Below are 14,474 nucleotides of genomic sequence, written 5' to 3'. Positions count from 1 at the left end.
CATAGGCAGAGGGAGAAGCAGGCTCCCCATAGGGAGCCTGATGTGAGACTTGATCCTTGGACCCCAGGATTACACCCTGAGCCAAAAGCAAAAGCTCAACTACTGAACCACCCAAAAGTCCCAAGAGTGCATATTTTGTGAAAAATCATGAGCTCTTTACTTTTGGCATGTATTTTTCTGTAAATATGTTGTGCTTCAATAGATTTATTTAAAATTAAATGGAATAATTCACTTAATATTTTAAAACCCATCAATAATGCAATAGTATAAATATTAGGACACACCAAATGCCCAATAAGTAGTCATTGTTACTATTACATTTCTTCTATTGATATAAAGCAAAACACATGTGGATGCACTTCTAGATAAAAGAACAGATTTTCATAAGATTTGATTGTAGACATTTTATTTTATTTTTATTGATAAGGCAAAGGTTTTGAACTTTGGTATTTGATCCCAATATATAATTTTCACTTTTGCAAATTTGCTTTTTGTTGGATCATTTAGGGGCAATTGTTTATAATCTGTTTCCATATTAACTGGGACTTTAACCTGAAATGAATAATCAGAGAGGAGTAGCTGATTATATAAGAGCACTCAGAGTTTGTGGTAATGAATCAAATTTGCAAAACTGTTAGGTTTTCAAATGAAAGATTTCATAACAGTTGACTGCTAATGTTGGCGAGACATTTTCTGCAGAGAAATATCAAAATTACATGATCTCTTCAATTTTTATAAGAAAATGCTCAATAAAATCTCAATTATCTCAGAAATTGTGGAAAGTTCAAACAAAGCTTAGCTTCAAGGGAAAAATAAAAATTAATTTAAAAATTCCTTTGATTTGTCTGTTTGGATAAGATGGAGTCTCTGTGTATGTTTGGAATTCTAATAGATGAGAAGAGTGTATGTTCCTAATTTGTTGGGAGACCATTTACCAATACACTTTAATAAGTTACCTACCAATAAGGCAGCTGTTAACATGTTCCCAAACCAAAATGCCAGCTGGTTTGTTTCTAACCTAATGAAACTGCAAAATCTAACAAGACCAAATAGTTCATTTGATACGTTTGTTAACCAGAATATTTAAATAAAATTTAGAGAAGAATAATCTTGGGAAGACTAGGTTCTGATGTATAATTGCCTCATTCCCTCAATTCTACATAATTCTCCTCTTCAAGTGAGGTTTTTTTTTTTTCAAATAAAGAAGTTGTACACACTTTAAAGATACTTTGAGAAACAATTCATGATAAAAATCAGGAAAAATTTCACATTTCATTACACAGTGCAGCCATTGTTAATAGTTTAGTGTCGTTTCTTTCCATCGATTCAGGATATACTTGTAAAATTGAGATCATATGTCATATATAACTAAAAACTTGTGTTTCACTAAATATTATATTGGTGCTTTAATGATATTATACTTTTCCCAATTGTTAATGAATTAATAGTATCCTATTATATGGTTATACAATTATTTTTTGGTGCATTAAATACTATTGTGTATGAAACCTTTTGGTATTGGAATTATGTCTTTATTAAAGGTTATAGGAAATAGAATCATTGGGTCAAAGTGTATTAAAATTTTGAATATTTTTTTAATAATCTCTTTACAGGATCATTTTGTAACCTGATCATGGAAATAAGATGGAATGTTGATTTTTGTATTTATATATCTAACAGATATTCAGATAATGTGCACAAGGTGTTCCTTCTGATTCTTTCTACATATATTGTATGTGCTTGTTTGTTCAAAAGTACATAATTTAGGAAATTGTTTTTCTTAAACCATTTTATGTTATTCCACTTACTTTTGGAGTCAAGAACAATAATATATTATAGATACATTTCAGATCCTTATATATTTTGATTTTAAAATAAGTAGTTAGCTGGATAGATAGATAGATAGATAGATAGATAGAAAGATAGAAAGAAAGATAGATAAACATGAAGGACAGATGAGTGGAATTTCAATCCATCTGGCATTTGGTTAAGTAGACCCATGGAAATCCTGTCTGAGCATGCCAGACAGAAAGGTTTTATAAAGACAGAGTCTTTGTGGCTCAGTGTTTGCAGATAAACCGTAAATAATTAATATTATTGTTCTTCAAATGAATATTAAAATCTCTGAGAAGTAAGGAAGAGTTTATGACATTTGTATACAAAGCTAAAGTATGTGAAATCTTCTACAGGTGTAGTAAGGCTGAGAGGTGGAGGGGGCACTAGGGAATTTAAACAGGTGATCAATTTGGTCAAAATATGCATTTAAAAAAAACACACGAACAGCAGTGTAGTTTACCCACTGGATTTAATAGCGAGTGAGGGAGTGAGGGTAGAGTGAGCCAGGAGCCATCATTACGGAATTACTGTTCATTTCTTGGCAGTGTATTCTAATTTTAAACAAAACACTCGAGAGGGAAGACAGAGACACTTAAATGAGCTGGGATATGTGAACCAGCCAGTCACTAATGTAAGAGAAGCTGACTTTTCACAATAACATTTGAGGCATTTGTCTAATAAGTACCTTATTAGACAAATGGTTTGGCTTCAAGAAGAATTTGTCTTATTTAAAGTCTGTTATACACATACAATGTTTAGTTCCATCCAAAATCTTAGGTGGGCTCTGACTGTTGGACAGACGGTGTTGTTTAGGCAGTGTTGGTTCTCCTTGCTGGCTCTGGGGGCAAGTAGGGAAGCATGCCACACTGATTGGTATTTTTCCATTCTTAATAGTGGCTGGGCACATCTGTTGCTACAATGTGCCTGGATAGAAAAAGGATTCAGCATTTTGTACCATCTCCTATCAGAGCTTTCAGAGGGAGAGTCAGCTAAATAATTATCAATTATCCAAACACATCATCCTTTTTTTTTAACCTTTGCAGAGTTCTTCATTAGCAAGAAAGGAATGCAATCTTACTTAATATTTATAATCACAGTGGTTCATTTAAAAACTAAAGCAATCTCATGACACAATTGTGCCCTTATCTATAAATCTGAACTTGGTTTTAATAAAATCTTGCTTCTATATACACTACTAAGGTTTTCATTCTTCATTATAATTAATGTTAAATAAAACATTATAAAATAGCACCATCCCTTTTCAGTAGCTTGCATTGACTATAATATTTACTTCAAGAAGACTTGACATGTGGAAGTTTTAGCACTTGTGCATACACACTGCCTTTGCTTGAAATAATGAGTAATCATAATATTCTTCTAAGTAGGGTTTTGCACATCAGCCCCCCAAAAACCTACGAGTGCACTAATGTCTTCTTTTTTACTTATTTTTTAGTCCAAAAAAGAGCATTTTCTATAATAAAGAGTAGAATGTTCTCATTGCATATACAGATGTGCTATATAGAAGGGTATCATATTTAGGCATCAATTAACAAGTCAACAATCCAGAAGTTCTTCTTTCTTTCTACTTGCAGGGTTAAATCACCTATGAAGGGTCTATTCAAGTGGAAGATATTAGATGCATCTTAAATGATAAAACTTTTTTTAAAAGAAGCAAACACAAAGTACTTTTTGATCAACACTCACTAAATACATTATTTTTAAATAATTTGAAAATAACCTGCTAAATTTTCAACATAAGAATGCTTTGAAACCCTGGATCAAGAGTAGCCGTTTCTTGACATGGAAGATTCCACTATAAGAAATCAACATGCCTGTTTCATATAAATTTTTTTCCTGTGTCTGCCATCATACACTGTGATCTTTTGTGGAATATTCATAAAGTTTTATTTTTGAATTTGCAATTCTGAGAATCAGACTCTTGCATTTTCATTTATAATAGTTCTGAAACCAAATGTGTGGGTTTTTCCCCCCAACAGCAGCCAGTTCTCCAACTGTCCTAATCCCAAATAAGTGATTTACAATTCAATTGTGACACTACTTGGAATTAACACAGATCCCACAGTTTAAGGGGAGGTCTTAATATTTAAGTTCATTCTCACATAACTGCCCTCCACATCAGATACCAATCATAAGTTCCAGCCTCCTACACTTCTGTAGACCAGCATAAATTAGAGATTCCTGTGACCTCCCTTTGGGATTTGATAATTTGCTATAACTATGCACAAAACTCTGAGAATTGTTTTACTTACTGTTACTAGTTTATTATGAAGGATCAAAACAAATAGCTGATAAAGAGCTATATGGGGCAGACAACAAAATGGTCCTGGGCACAGGAATTTCTATCCCTGTGGATTTGGAGTGCACCATCCTCCTACATGCAGATGCTTGGATTGGATCCATCAATCCAAAAACTTTTCAAATCCCAGCATTCATAGTCTTTATGGAAGTTTCATTATGCAGAAACAATTGATTAAATCAATAGCCATTGGTGACTGAACTACACCTCTGGGCACTCTCCCCTCCCTGGAGGTCAGGGGATGGGGCTGAAAGTTCCAATCCTCTAAACATGCCTTCTTCTTTCTCATGATCCACCCTCATCCTAAAGATGACTAGTGGTCCCCAGCCACCAGTCATCTCATTAGTATATAAAACATGCATCACTCTAGAGATTCCAAGTATTTTAGAAGCTGTATGCAAGGAACCAAAAACAAAGGCCAAATATATATTTCTAATCACATAGACTTTAATCTTATGAATTTAACAGAGTTAATATCATGAGGCTCAAAGGTCAAAGGTAGTCCTTTGACCTTCCATGCCTGTTCTTTTTCAAACCATTTACCATAAGTAATACACAGGACAAAGACCCAAACTCTGAAAAAGGAGACCAAGATTTGGTCCTTCTATAGCCATCAACTAACTGAATGATGTTGGACAACTTCCATTAACTAATGAGGTTCAATATCTTCATATGGGACACATATGTAGAAAACTATATAATCTTCAAGATCCCTCAAGTCCAGGATTGTAGGATATTATGTTCCGTTGGATAAGACAACTTTGAAGAGTGCACAAGGGCCAAACAATAAAATACATTGAGTTCATTACTGAAATAATATATGTTGTTCCTTTTTTCTGTGATCACAATAAAATACTAAAGATTCCAGGTAAGCTTAATTTCAAAATAAATGATAATTTTTTTCTTCTGTTCTCTTGAAATTTCAAGACCATATCAAGATTCAGGCAAGAGATATTCCTCATAGCCACTTTGATATATGAAAAGTAAAAGATAGTACCCCAAACCAAAGGATTGATGGAGTCAGATGGGTGCAAACACAAGCTGACCAAACTGCATTTGGAGATGTAAGTCATAATGTTCAAAGGTCATAAGAAGTGTCATTCTAATTCAACATAAAAGCAACATAAAAAGAAGAAGTAGAGTCTTGCCAGGTGAGTTGAGTACAGGTAAGGAAACATGGAGTAAATCATAATTAGAAGTCTAGGCTGTCAGGGGATCTTTCTTCAGGGGATATCTTAGTGGAGATGAGCCCACTCATAAAGTGCCCTAAGGGAAGTAATTATACCGACAAAATTTGATATTCTGCTGTGTGTAAAAACCATTGGTGTGTAAAAGGAAAGGAAAATCACAGCCATCTGACTCCTCTCTTTCACCATCTTTAAAAAAATCCTCTCAGTCCTCCCCCCACTGGAAAAAAAACAAAGACAACAAAAACAAGTCTATGGTTCTCCAATTATTATACTAATACCCTGGCATATTTTATAAAATATTTTTAATGATTATTTTTTCATATTAAAAATTTGGACTTTATTACCTCTGTACTAAGGTATATACTGTTGTCAGACAATATTAGCTTATGTCCTTCAGTTCTTTTCCTGAGAAGAGTGAATGGTTAGTGATCTTTTCTCATCTACACTTGACTTTGCCTTCTTCCCTTCTAATAGCAGAGACCACTGAACTTTTCTCAGTCAATATGTGCATTTTATCTGAAGATCCACTCATATTCTCAATTTAATTTCACTTTTTAAATTTTTTAAACTTTATTTTTTTAAGAGAGAGAGACCACAAGCAGGGAGGGGCAGAGGAGAGGAGGAGAGAGAATCCCAGTCAGGCTCCACAACCAGCATAGAGCCCAAGGTGGGGCTCAATCTCACCACCCTGAGATCATGACCTGAACAGAAATCATGAGTCAGATGCTGAACCAACTGAGCCACCCAGTTGCTATTCAATTTAATTTCAATTCCAGAAATTATGACCAGGGAATCCCCCACTATGAGCCACCTGAGTGGCTCAGCGGTTTAGCACCCGCCTTCAGCCCAGGGCATGATCCTGGAGTCTGGGGATCGAGTCCCACATTGGGCTCCCTGCATGGAGCCTGCTTCTCCCTCTGCCTGTGTCTCTGCCTGTGTCTCTGCCTCTCTATCTCTCTCTCTCTCTTTCTGTGTGTGTGTGTCTCTCATGAATACATAAAACTAAAATCTTTTAAAAAAAGAAATCATGACCACATTCAGAGTTATCGAATTTAGCTTGAAAGTCCGTGCTCATAACCATAATCTTTTTGTGTGATTTTCCAAATATCGTTTGTTATAATTACATGTGGAATATAGGATTAATTGCTAGATGCCTACATTTCCCCCAGGTTTTCCTGAACTGTTTGACTGTAAAGAACAGAGTGTGGTTTTTTAATAACTAGACACTTTTTTAGAACAGTTTTTAATTGACAGCAATGTAGAGTAGAAGATATATAGATTTCCCATCTAGCCCCTTTGCCCATATACACACGGGCTTTCCCACTATCAAAATCCCACACCAGAATGGTATGTTTGCTATCATCCATGAACCTACATTGTTACATCACTATCACCCATGGTCCATAGTTTATATTTACAAACCGTTGGTGTTTAAATTTTATGGGTTTTGACAAATTTATAATGACATGTGTCCACCATTATACTATCACACAGCAGAATATCAATTTTTGTCCGTATAATTACTTCCTTTAGGGCACTTTATGAGTGGGCTCATCTCCACTAAGATCCCCTGAAGAAAGATCCCCTGACAGCCTAGACTTCTAATTATGATTTACTCCATGTTTCCTTACCTGTACTCAACTCACCTGGCAAGACTCTACTTCTTCTTTTTATGTTGCTTTTATGTTGAATTAGAATGACACTTCTTATGACCTTTGAACATTGTGACTTACATCCCCAAATGCAGTTTGGTCAGCTTGTGTTTGCACCCGTCTGACTCCATCAAGTCAGAAGGACAGGAAAGGAAGAACAGACAGAGGGAGAGAGAGAGAGAGAGAGAGAGAGAAAGAAAAAGAGATATTAAGCAGGCTCCATGCCCAGCGTGGAGCCTGACTTGGAGCTCAATCTCACAACCCTGAAATCATAACCTGAGCCAAAATCAGGAGTCAGATGCTTGACTTATGCGGCCACCCAAGCACTGCCTGAGTGATTTTATAAAGTGCAGCTAGAAATATGTAACATTCATACTTAAGTGAAAATGTGTTTTTATGTTGCAAATTAGAGCATGCATTTGTGCCTGTAAAACTATTGCTAAGTTATAAAAATTATCACTAAATTCCTCAAAAGTTATTACTAGGACTGGAGATTGTACTCCTGTCTTTAAAAGAAATAGATCAAGTTTTAAAGTTGAACCTCTCAAGGTTACATATGTAGAACAGTGAAGGTACATTTAAGTAATTCTTTAACTTTTAATCAGGCTGGCAAGAGATAAATAACTGTTTTGAGGTTTATACTTATAGAGCGAATATATCAATTCACTAATGGAATAATTTAGAGATTTTTTTCAACATATAATATACTGTCATTTAAATGAACTTTTAAATGTTTGCATTTTTATCTCTTTCATGGGGAAGGAACCCTTGTCTGCTTTTACAAGAGCAGGAGAAATGCATTATAATGATTTTTATATGGACACACTCCTTTCAGATGCATGGGTAGGACTCTAACTTCAGTTATGCTACTTTTGGATAAGGATTTAAAAGCATCATCAGTCAATAAAGATTAAGGTTAAAGGAAAACAAAACAGACTGTAACACCAGGGTTCTCTTGTAAAACATTTAGGCTGAGTGCTCTCCTTAGTCCATACTCAGTGAGTCTCCATAGACTTAACCACTTTTGGTTAATTACCTTGTATCATTATTATTGTGCACATAAATGCATTTTCTGATCATTTCTTCAGAGGATTTCATAAAAATTAAATGTGCACATAATTTTAAAAGGTATATATGCAAGATTTATTATATCAAACAAACACTCATTCCCTATTAAAACAAGAAAACACTTGGACTTCTTAAATGTTTATTTTGCTATGTATTTCCATATCTCTAGATAACATGCTCATCAGATGCCGATTTATTTTAATGATAATGAAGCTTCAACTCCTCTCACTTGAATGAACTCCTTGCAAGGCCTCTTCTTTTTTTTATTCTAAGTAAATATTCCCTTTTGTATCTATTTTTAAATCTATAGTTTTATTTATTTATTTTTCTTAAAGAGAAGCTCTCAAAACTATAATCTTAAAGCCATGTTAAAAACTGGATTCATTCTTGGGGCGCCTGGGTGGTTCAGTTGGTTGAGCCTCTAACTCCTGATTTTGGCTCAGGTCATGCAAGGTTCTGGGATTGAGCCCTACATTGGGTTCTGTGCTCACTGGGGAGACTGCTTTGAGATTCCCTCTCTCCCTCTCCCTCTGTTGCTCCCTGACTCATGCACATGTTTGCACACACGCACACTCCTCATCTTAAAAACCAAAACAAAAAATACTATTGATCCATTCTTGAGTCAAATACTACTGGATCCATTCTTGAGTCAAATACTACTATGTCTTGATTTTTCATTTCAAGATGTTATTATGAAATTTTTACCTCTGCCTGGTCTCTTTTCCAGCTAAATTTGATTGGTTATTGTTTTGGCCTTTTCCTTTCATGTTACAACATGTTTCATGTTTTTCTAAGATGCCTAGGGACATGTGGCCACTTATTTATGCTTGAAAAGCTGAGGTCCTGGACAGGTGCAAGAGATATCACTTAAAATTGACTAATTTGGACTGTTCCATTAAAGAACAATACCTGCATATATTTATTTATTAGGTTGGTCTTATTTTCAAGTAAAAGAGAGGAAACTGACCTTACTTTGAAATGTAAGAAATCACTGCAAGATGAATGGAACTCATGAGATGGAAGGAACTAAGAGAGATCTCAGGATAATGGCAGCAGGTCTGGGGAATAACATCTCCAGAGTGGAATAGTTCATGAGATTCCAGGAAAGATGTCTATAATAAGATCAAATTAATCCTAAGCATGATTTGTCCAGAAGGTTGGCGAATGATTTGTATAATTGGTAGGAAGGTTCAGGGATCAGTCAGAAGTCAAAAAAAAAAAAAAAAAAAAAAAAACAAAAGAAAAAAAAACCCACAAAACACAAAAAAACCCTGTTGTTTAACCAAGCAAGCAAACCAAAATGATAATATAAGTAAGTATAGGATACATAAAGAATAAATATTTTTACTTGAAAGTAAAATAATTATATAGCACTGTATGGCTCAACTATAAATAGTATTTGTTTAGCCATATCAATATATGTACTGAACACTAATATAACCAAAATAATAACTGCATCAGGATAGAGGTCATTGTGTGTGTGTGTGTGTGTGTGTGTGTGTGTCCAGTGAGAAATGGAGGAGGAAATTTTATAGTATATGTAGGAATTGAGTAGGTAATTTCTAAAACAAAAAAAGAGCAGTATGAATATCTTAGAGATAAGGGTACATTATCACAGGTAAATAAGAAAAAAAACAATGAAAAACATTATAAATAGTTACTTTAGGGTTGTGAGAAATGGGGATGTGTATAGGAGACATTTTTTTTTCCTAATAAGCCTTGTTTCACTATAAACTGTGTGTAAATTAACAGAATTATCTCTCATTAAAATCCTCAGAGATATCACAGAACACATTGCATCCATTACACAAGTACAGTGTGCTAAGAGAAATGTTCAGGAAGGAGAAAGAGCTCAAGAATGAAAATACAAATGAAAGACTCAATAAAATGATTAGAAGGAACAGTTCAGGAAATTGCTTGGAAAGTACAGCCAAAAGAAAGAAACAGATACGGAAAACAAAGGAGAGGAAATAAGAAAATATGTAGGAAACATTCTGAAAGAGAATATCAATAATAGGAGAACTTTCTGAAGTAATCTCTAAATGCCAGACACTATTCTAAATGTTTTGCAAAAAAATAATTCATTCAAACATGAAACAATTCCATGAGGAGATACTAATATTACAATCTCCATTTGATAGGTGAAAAATCCTAAGTACAGGGAAGTGAAGCCATTTGGCTCTAGCCACACAGCTAGTGTGGACAGAACTCAGATCTGAAATTTGGCATTGTGACTCTAGATTCTGTGGTATCAACTCCATACTATAATGAAATAGAAGATATTATCACATAAATCATTTAAGAATATCTTCTACAATAGAAAAATAATGAATTTACAGATTAGAAATGTACATTAAGTGCCTGAAACAACAGAAGAAAATAGACCATCCTAAAACTTTTTATCTAGAAAGTTCTTGGTAGTAAAGATCGAAATATTTTCAGAAAAAAAATAGAATTACCCAGTAATTAAATTTCAGAATGGTATTATACTTATTAACAATAAGATGGCAAGGTATAAAAAAATGGAACAAAATCTTTTTAAATGTAAGGAAAATTTATCTCCAACCTATAATTTTATACTTAGCAAAATCATGCAATGTGATGGCTAAATAAATATATTTTCATACGTGTAAAATCTCAACACTTTATCTCCTCAGGAAAACATCCTAAATCTTTCCCACACTAGGCTAGACGTTGTTTCTACACATTCTCTTGGATTTCAGGAAAGATCTCTTTGAAAATTCTAACAAAATCCTGTTGAACAGATCCATCCATCCTTCCTTCCTTCCTCCTTCCCTCCTTCCCTCCTTCCCTTCTTTCTTCCCTCCCTCTTCCCTTCTTTTTCCCCTCCCTTCCTTCCCTCTTCTTTTCCCTCCTTCCCCTCTTTCTTCATCCCTCCCTTCTTTCCTCCCTCTTCTTTCCTTCCTTCCTTCCTCCCTCCTTCCCTTACCTCCTCCTTTCCTTCCCTTCCCTTCCTTCTTTCCCTCTCTCCTTTCACTCTTCCATCCTTCCTCCCCTTTCTTCCTCCCTCCTTTCCATCTTTCCTCTCTCTTTTCCTTTCTCCCTTCCTTCCCTCCCTTCCTTCTTTATCAAAAATATTTGAGAATCTACTTACTGTTAGGTATGCTTGGTGAACAAAATAGAGTGTGTATTAATACAGAGCCTTTCTTCAAACCAGATTTGAAGTGAGGTTTTGCTCACCCTTCCCATAAAGAACAGAAGAACAACCTTAAGCATAAGACATACCTGACCCTTTATTTCAGCTCATGCTGAAAGAGAATTGCCCCTTGTTTAAGACTCACTTCTTTGAGTCCCTAATGTTTATCACAATAGGATGGCTTCTAATACAGCTGTTGTCTATGCCTTCATTTCTCCTATGGCAAGCATACTACATAGAATAGTATCCTCCAAAAATTCATGCCCAACCAGAACCTCAGAATGTTAACTTATTTAGAAATAGTGTCTCTAAAGGCATACTTAGTTAAGATGAGGTCATACTGGATTATGATGAACCCAAACTTAGTATGACTGGTGTTCTCATAAGAAGAGAGACATTTGTACATTGATCTACAGACTAAGAGAAAAAGATGGAGGCAGAGATTGGAGTGACTCAGCCACCAGAGGTAGGAAGAGACAATGAAGCTCTACAAGCTTCAGAAGAAGTTTAACCTAGTCAAGACCTTGATTTTGGACTTCTAGTCTTTAAAACTGTGAGACAATACATTTTTGTTGTTTTAAGCACTATCTCCCACACCCTACCAAAAAAAAAAAATCCCTCCCCCCAAATTATCAAATAGAGCTTGCAAGGGAAAAGAATATAAAATAGTTAATACACATACATAAAGCTTATAAAAACTATGAAGAAAATAAGTAGGGTATAGTCAGCATAGAAATTTTTATTTCCTTAAAATTCTTTATTTTTGCATTCCCAGGGTCCAGTACAGTGTTTTCTACTGAGTAGCCACTCAATACATTTTTGGTCAACTACAAATATATGTTGAATACATATGCTTATTTTCATAATGAAAACCATTTTATTTTGCACAAAAACCTAGTGGAAACAATTTCAAGAGTTATGTGTGCACATCCAAGAGTTAAAATTTTAATTCTGCCATGTATTAGACTTCTTAAAATATTTTTTAGCCTTTCAGATTGTTGCTTGTAGACTACGATTTTAACACAATGCACAACAAAATTTAAAACAATTATTCCTTTGCCATTTTTGCACCTGTTCAATGGAGATGAGAGCGCAGATGATCTGAGTACCTCATTAATTCATAGAAAAGATTGCTTTCAACCTGTTTTGCAATTCCCAAACTCCATGAGCAAGCTGAGATCCAGCCATAAGATTCTACAGCACTGACAATGTCATGCCCAGTTTAACAGTAGATAGATAAATGTGATTAAATAGTGGTCTAAATATAATTGCATTGTGGTGGAAAACGTGGTAATAAAGCCGATCATCATGACTACATAATGGGCTAGCAATCTTTCTATACACTGTTTCTGTACATACAAAAGTCAAGCCTTAGTCGAGTCTCTGCATATTTAAAATATGCAGCTGTTAAGTCTTTTGTTTCATAAGATTTCACTCAATCCATCACCTAACAAATCCAAAAGGTATAAACAGGAAAGATTTCATACTTAGAGATAACAATAGGAATCAAACAAATTCTTTATGCTAATTAATGGTATTGGTAGTTTTAGTATTGGCTTGGAAATGGCAGTGAACTGTACCTAATTAGTTTTGAATTTAGTGTTGTGTGTTCTTTGAAAATAGCAAGGAGGTTCTTCTCTAAACAAAGACATTAGAAAAAGAAACAGTTGATTTGTAATTCATTTTGCAATGTTCTCTCTTGACACCGTGGAACTCTGAATAAAAACTAAATTATATTGATGTATTTGCCTATGAATGCCAAATGTAAGTAAAAATCCTCCTACCAATTTTTATCATCCTGGGAAAATTTGGATAAATTCTTTGCTAATTTCAAATTTAAGATATTTTGTTTAAAATTTAAATAAATCTTCAAGGGCAGCCTGGATGGCTCAGTGCTTTAGCACCACCTTCGGCCCTGGTCATGATCTTGGAGTCCGGGGATCGAGTCCCACATCAGGATCCCTGCATGGAGCCTGCTTCTCCCTCTCCTGTGTCTCTGCCTCTCTCTCTCTCTCTCTGTGTCTCTCATGAATACATAAATGAAATTTAAAATATTAAATAAGTAAATCTAATTTATTCATATACAGAATTAGATCTATGTATCTTATCTGCATGAAGAAATAAGGTGGGAAGTAAATCATATTCTGTCACCTTTTTGTCTTGATATTTTTGTTCTACATAGCTCGTCTCCCTATCACAAGATTCCCTCCAAATCCTAGTATCCAATTCTCCTGAAATAGATATAGCTCTACCAGAGACCCATACTTCCTTTTCACTTTGTTCCAACTTGTCATTTCATAGCAGCTTAAACTTTCTCTGAATCCAGTGGCACCCTGACGTCCTCTATGATAACATGTTTAATCTCCTGTCTTTCCCCTCACTAGATTGACCATTTCATGACACCAGAGGCTCTTTCTTGCCCTTCCTTGTATTCTAAGCGCATTAGCTTAGTCCTGGTACATTATAGACTTAAAGCACATCCATTGAACAAATGTACAAAGCAAAGAACTATTAAAAATATCTAGCATTAGGCTAAATTTGAATATTTTAATATTTGAATATATATTTTAATTTATTTACAATTTGAGTGTTGGAAGTCTATTTTATAAAGACTGGTGAGGCCAATCAATACATTTGGCACTGAGGGTTAGACGAATCAGTAATGCAGGCTAAGAGAACACTGCAAAAATATCCAGATTTTTATTTGCAATGTGAGTCCATTTTACCAATATCCCAACTACAGAATATTGTGGGAATTTTTTGTATATATTTTTATTGGAGTTCAACTTGTCAACATATAGCATATCACCCAGTGCTCATCCAGTTAAGTGCCCCCCTCAGTGCCCATCACCCAGTCACCCCAAACCCCCGGTCACCACCCGTTCCACCACCCCTTCTTCGTTTCCCAGAGTTAGGTGTCTCTCATGTTCTGTCACCCTCACTGATATTTCCCACTCATTTTCTCTCCTTTCCCCTTTATTCCCTTTCACTATTTTTTATATTCCTCAAATGAATGAAACCATATAATGCTTGTTCATCTCCAATTGACTTACTTCACTCAGCATAATACCCTCCAGTTTCAACCACGTTGAAGCAAATGGTGGGTATAGCTAGTTTCTAATGGCTGAGTAATATTCCATTGTATACATAAACCACATCTTCTTTATCCATTCATCTTTCGATGGACACCGAGGCTCCTTCCACAGTTTGGCTATTGTGGACATTGCTGCTATAAACATCGGGGTTCAGGTGTC

At 35.0% G+C, this 14,474-nt stretch overlaps 1 long non-coding RNA gene across 14 annotated transcripts in view; it reads left to right on the top strand.

Annotated features, from left to right (window-relative positions):
• Positions 1–3,770, top strand: part of LOC112655342 (uncharacterized) — a 57,945-nt gene extending 54,175 nt beyond the window's left edge. For 12 of the 14 annotated variants that reach the window (XR_007412929.1, XR_007412924.1, XR_007412923.1 and 9 more), the window contains one exon: positions 3,429–3,770. This is a non-coding gene — a long non-coding RNA (uncharacterized LOC112655342). Of the gene's footprint in view, positions 1–1,613; positions 1,733–3,428 lie in introns of all 14 variants that reach the window. The other 2 variants (XR_007412926.1, XR_007412925.1) reach the window with 2 other exon arrangements.
• The last annotated feature ends 10,704 nt before the right edge of the window (positions 3,771–14,474 follow it).

The sequence above is a fragment of the Canis lupus genome, chromosome 9 (assembly GCF_003254725.2).
Source record: "Canis lupus dingo isolate Sandy chromosome 9, ASM325472v2, whole genome shotgun sequence".
Lineage (NCBI taxonomy): Eukaryota > Metazoa > Chordata > Mammalia > Carnivora > Canidae > Canis > Canis lupus.
The sequence above is the reverse complement of the archived record's forward strand: the minus strand, read 5'-3'. Positions and strand labels throughout refer to the sequence as shown.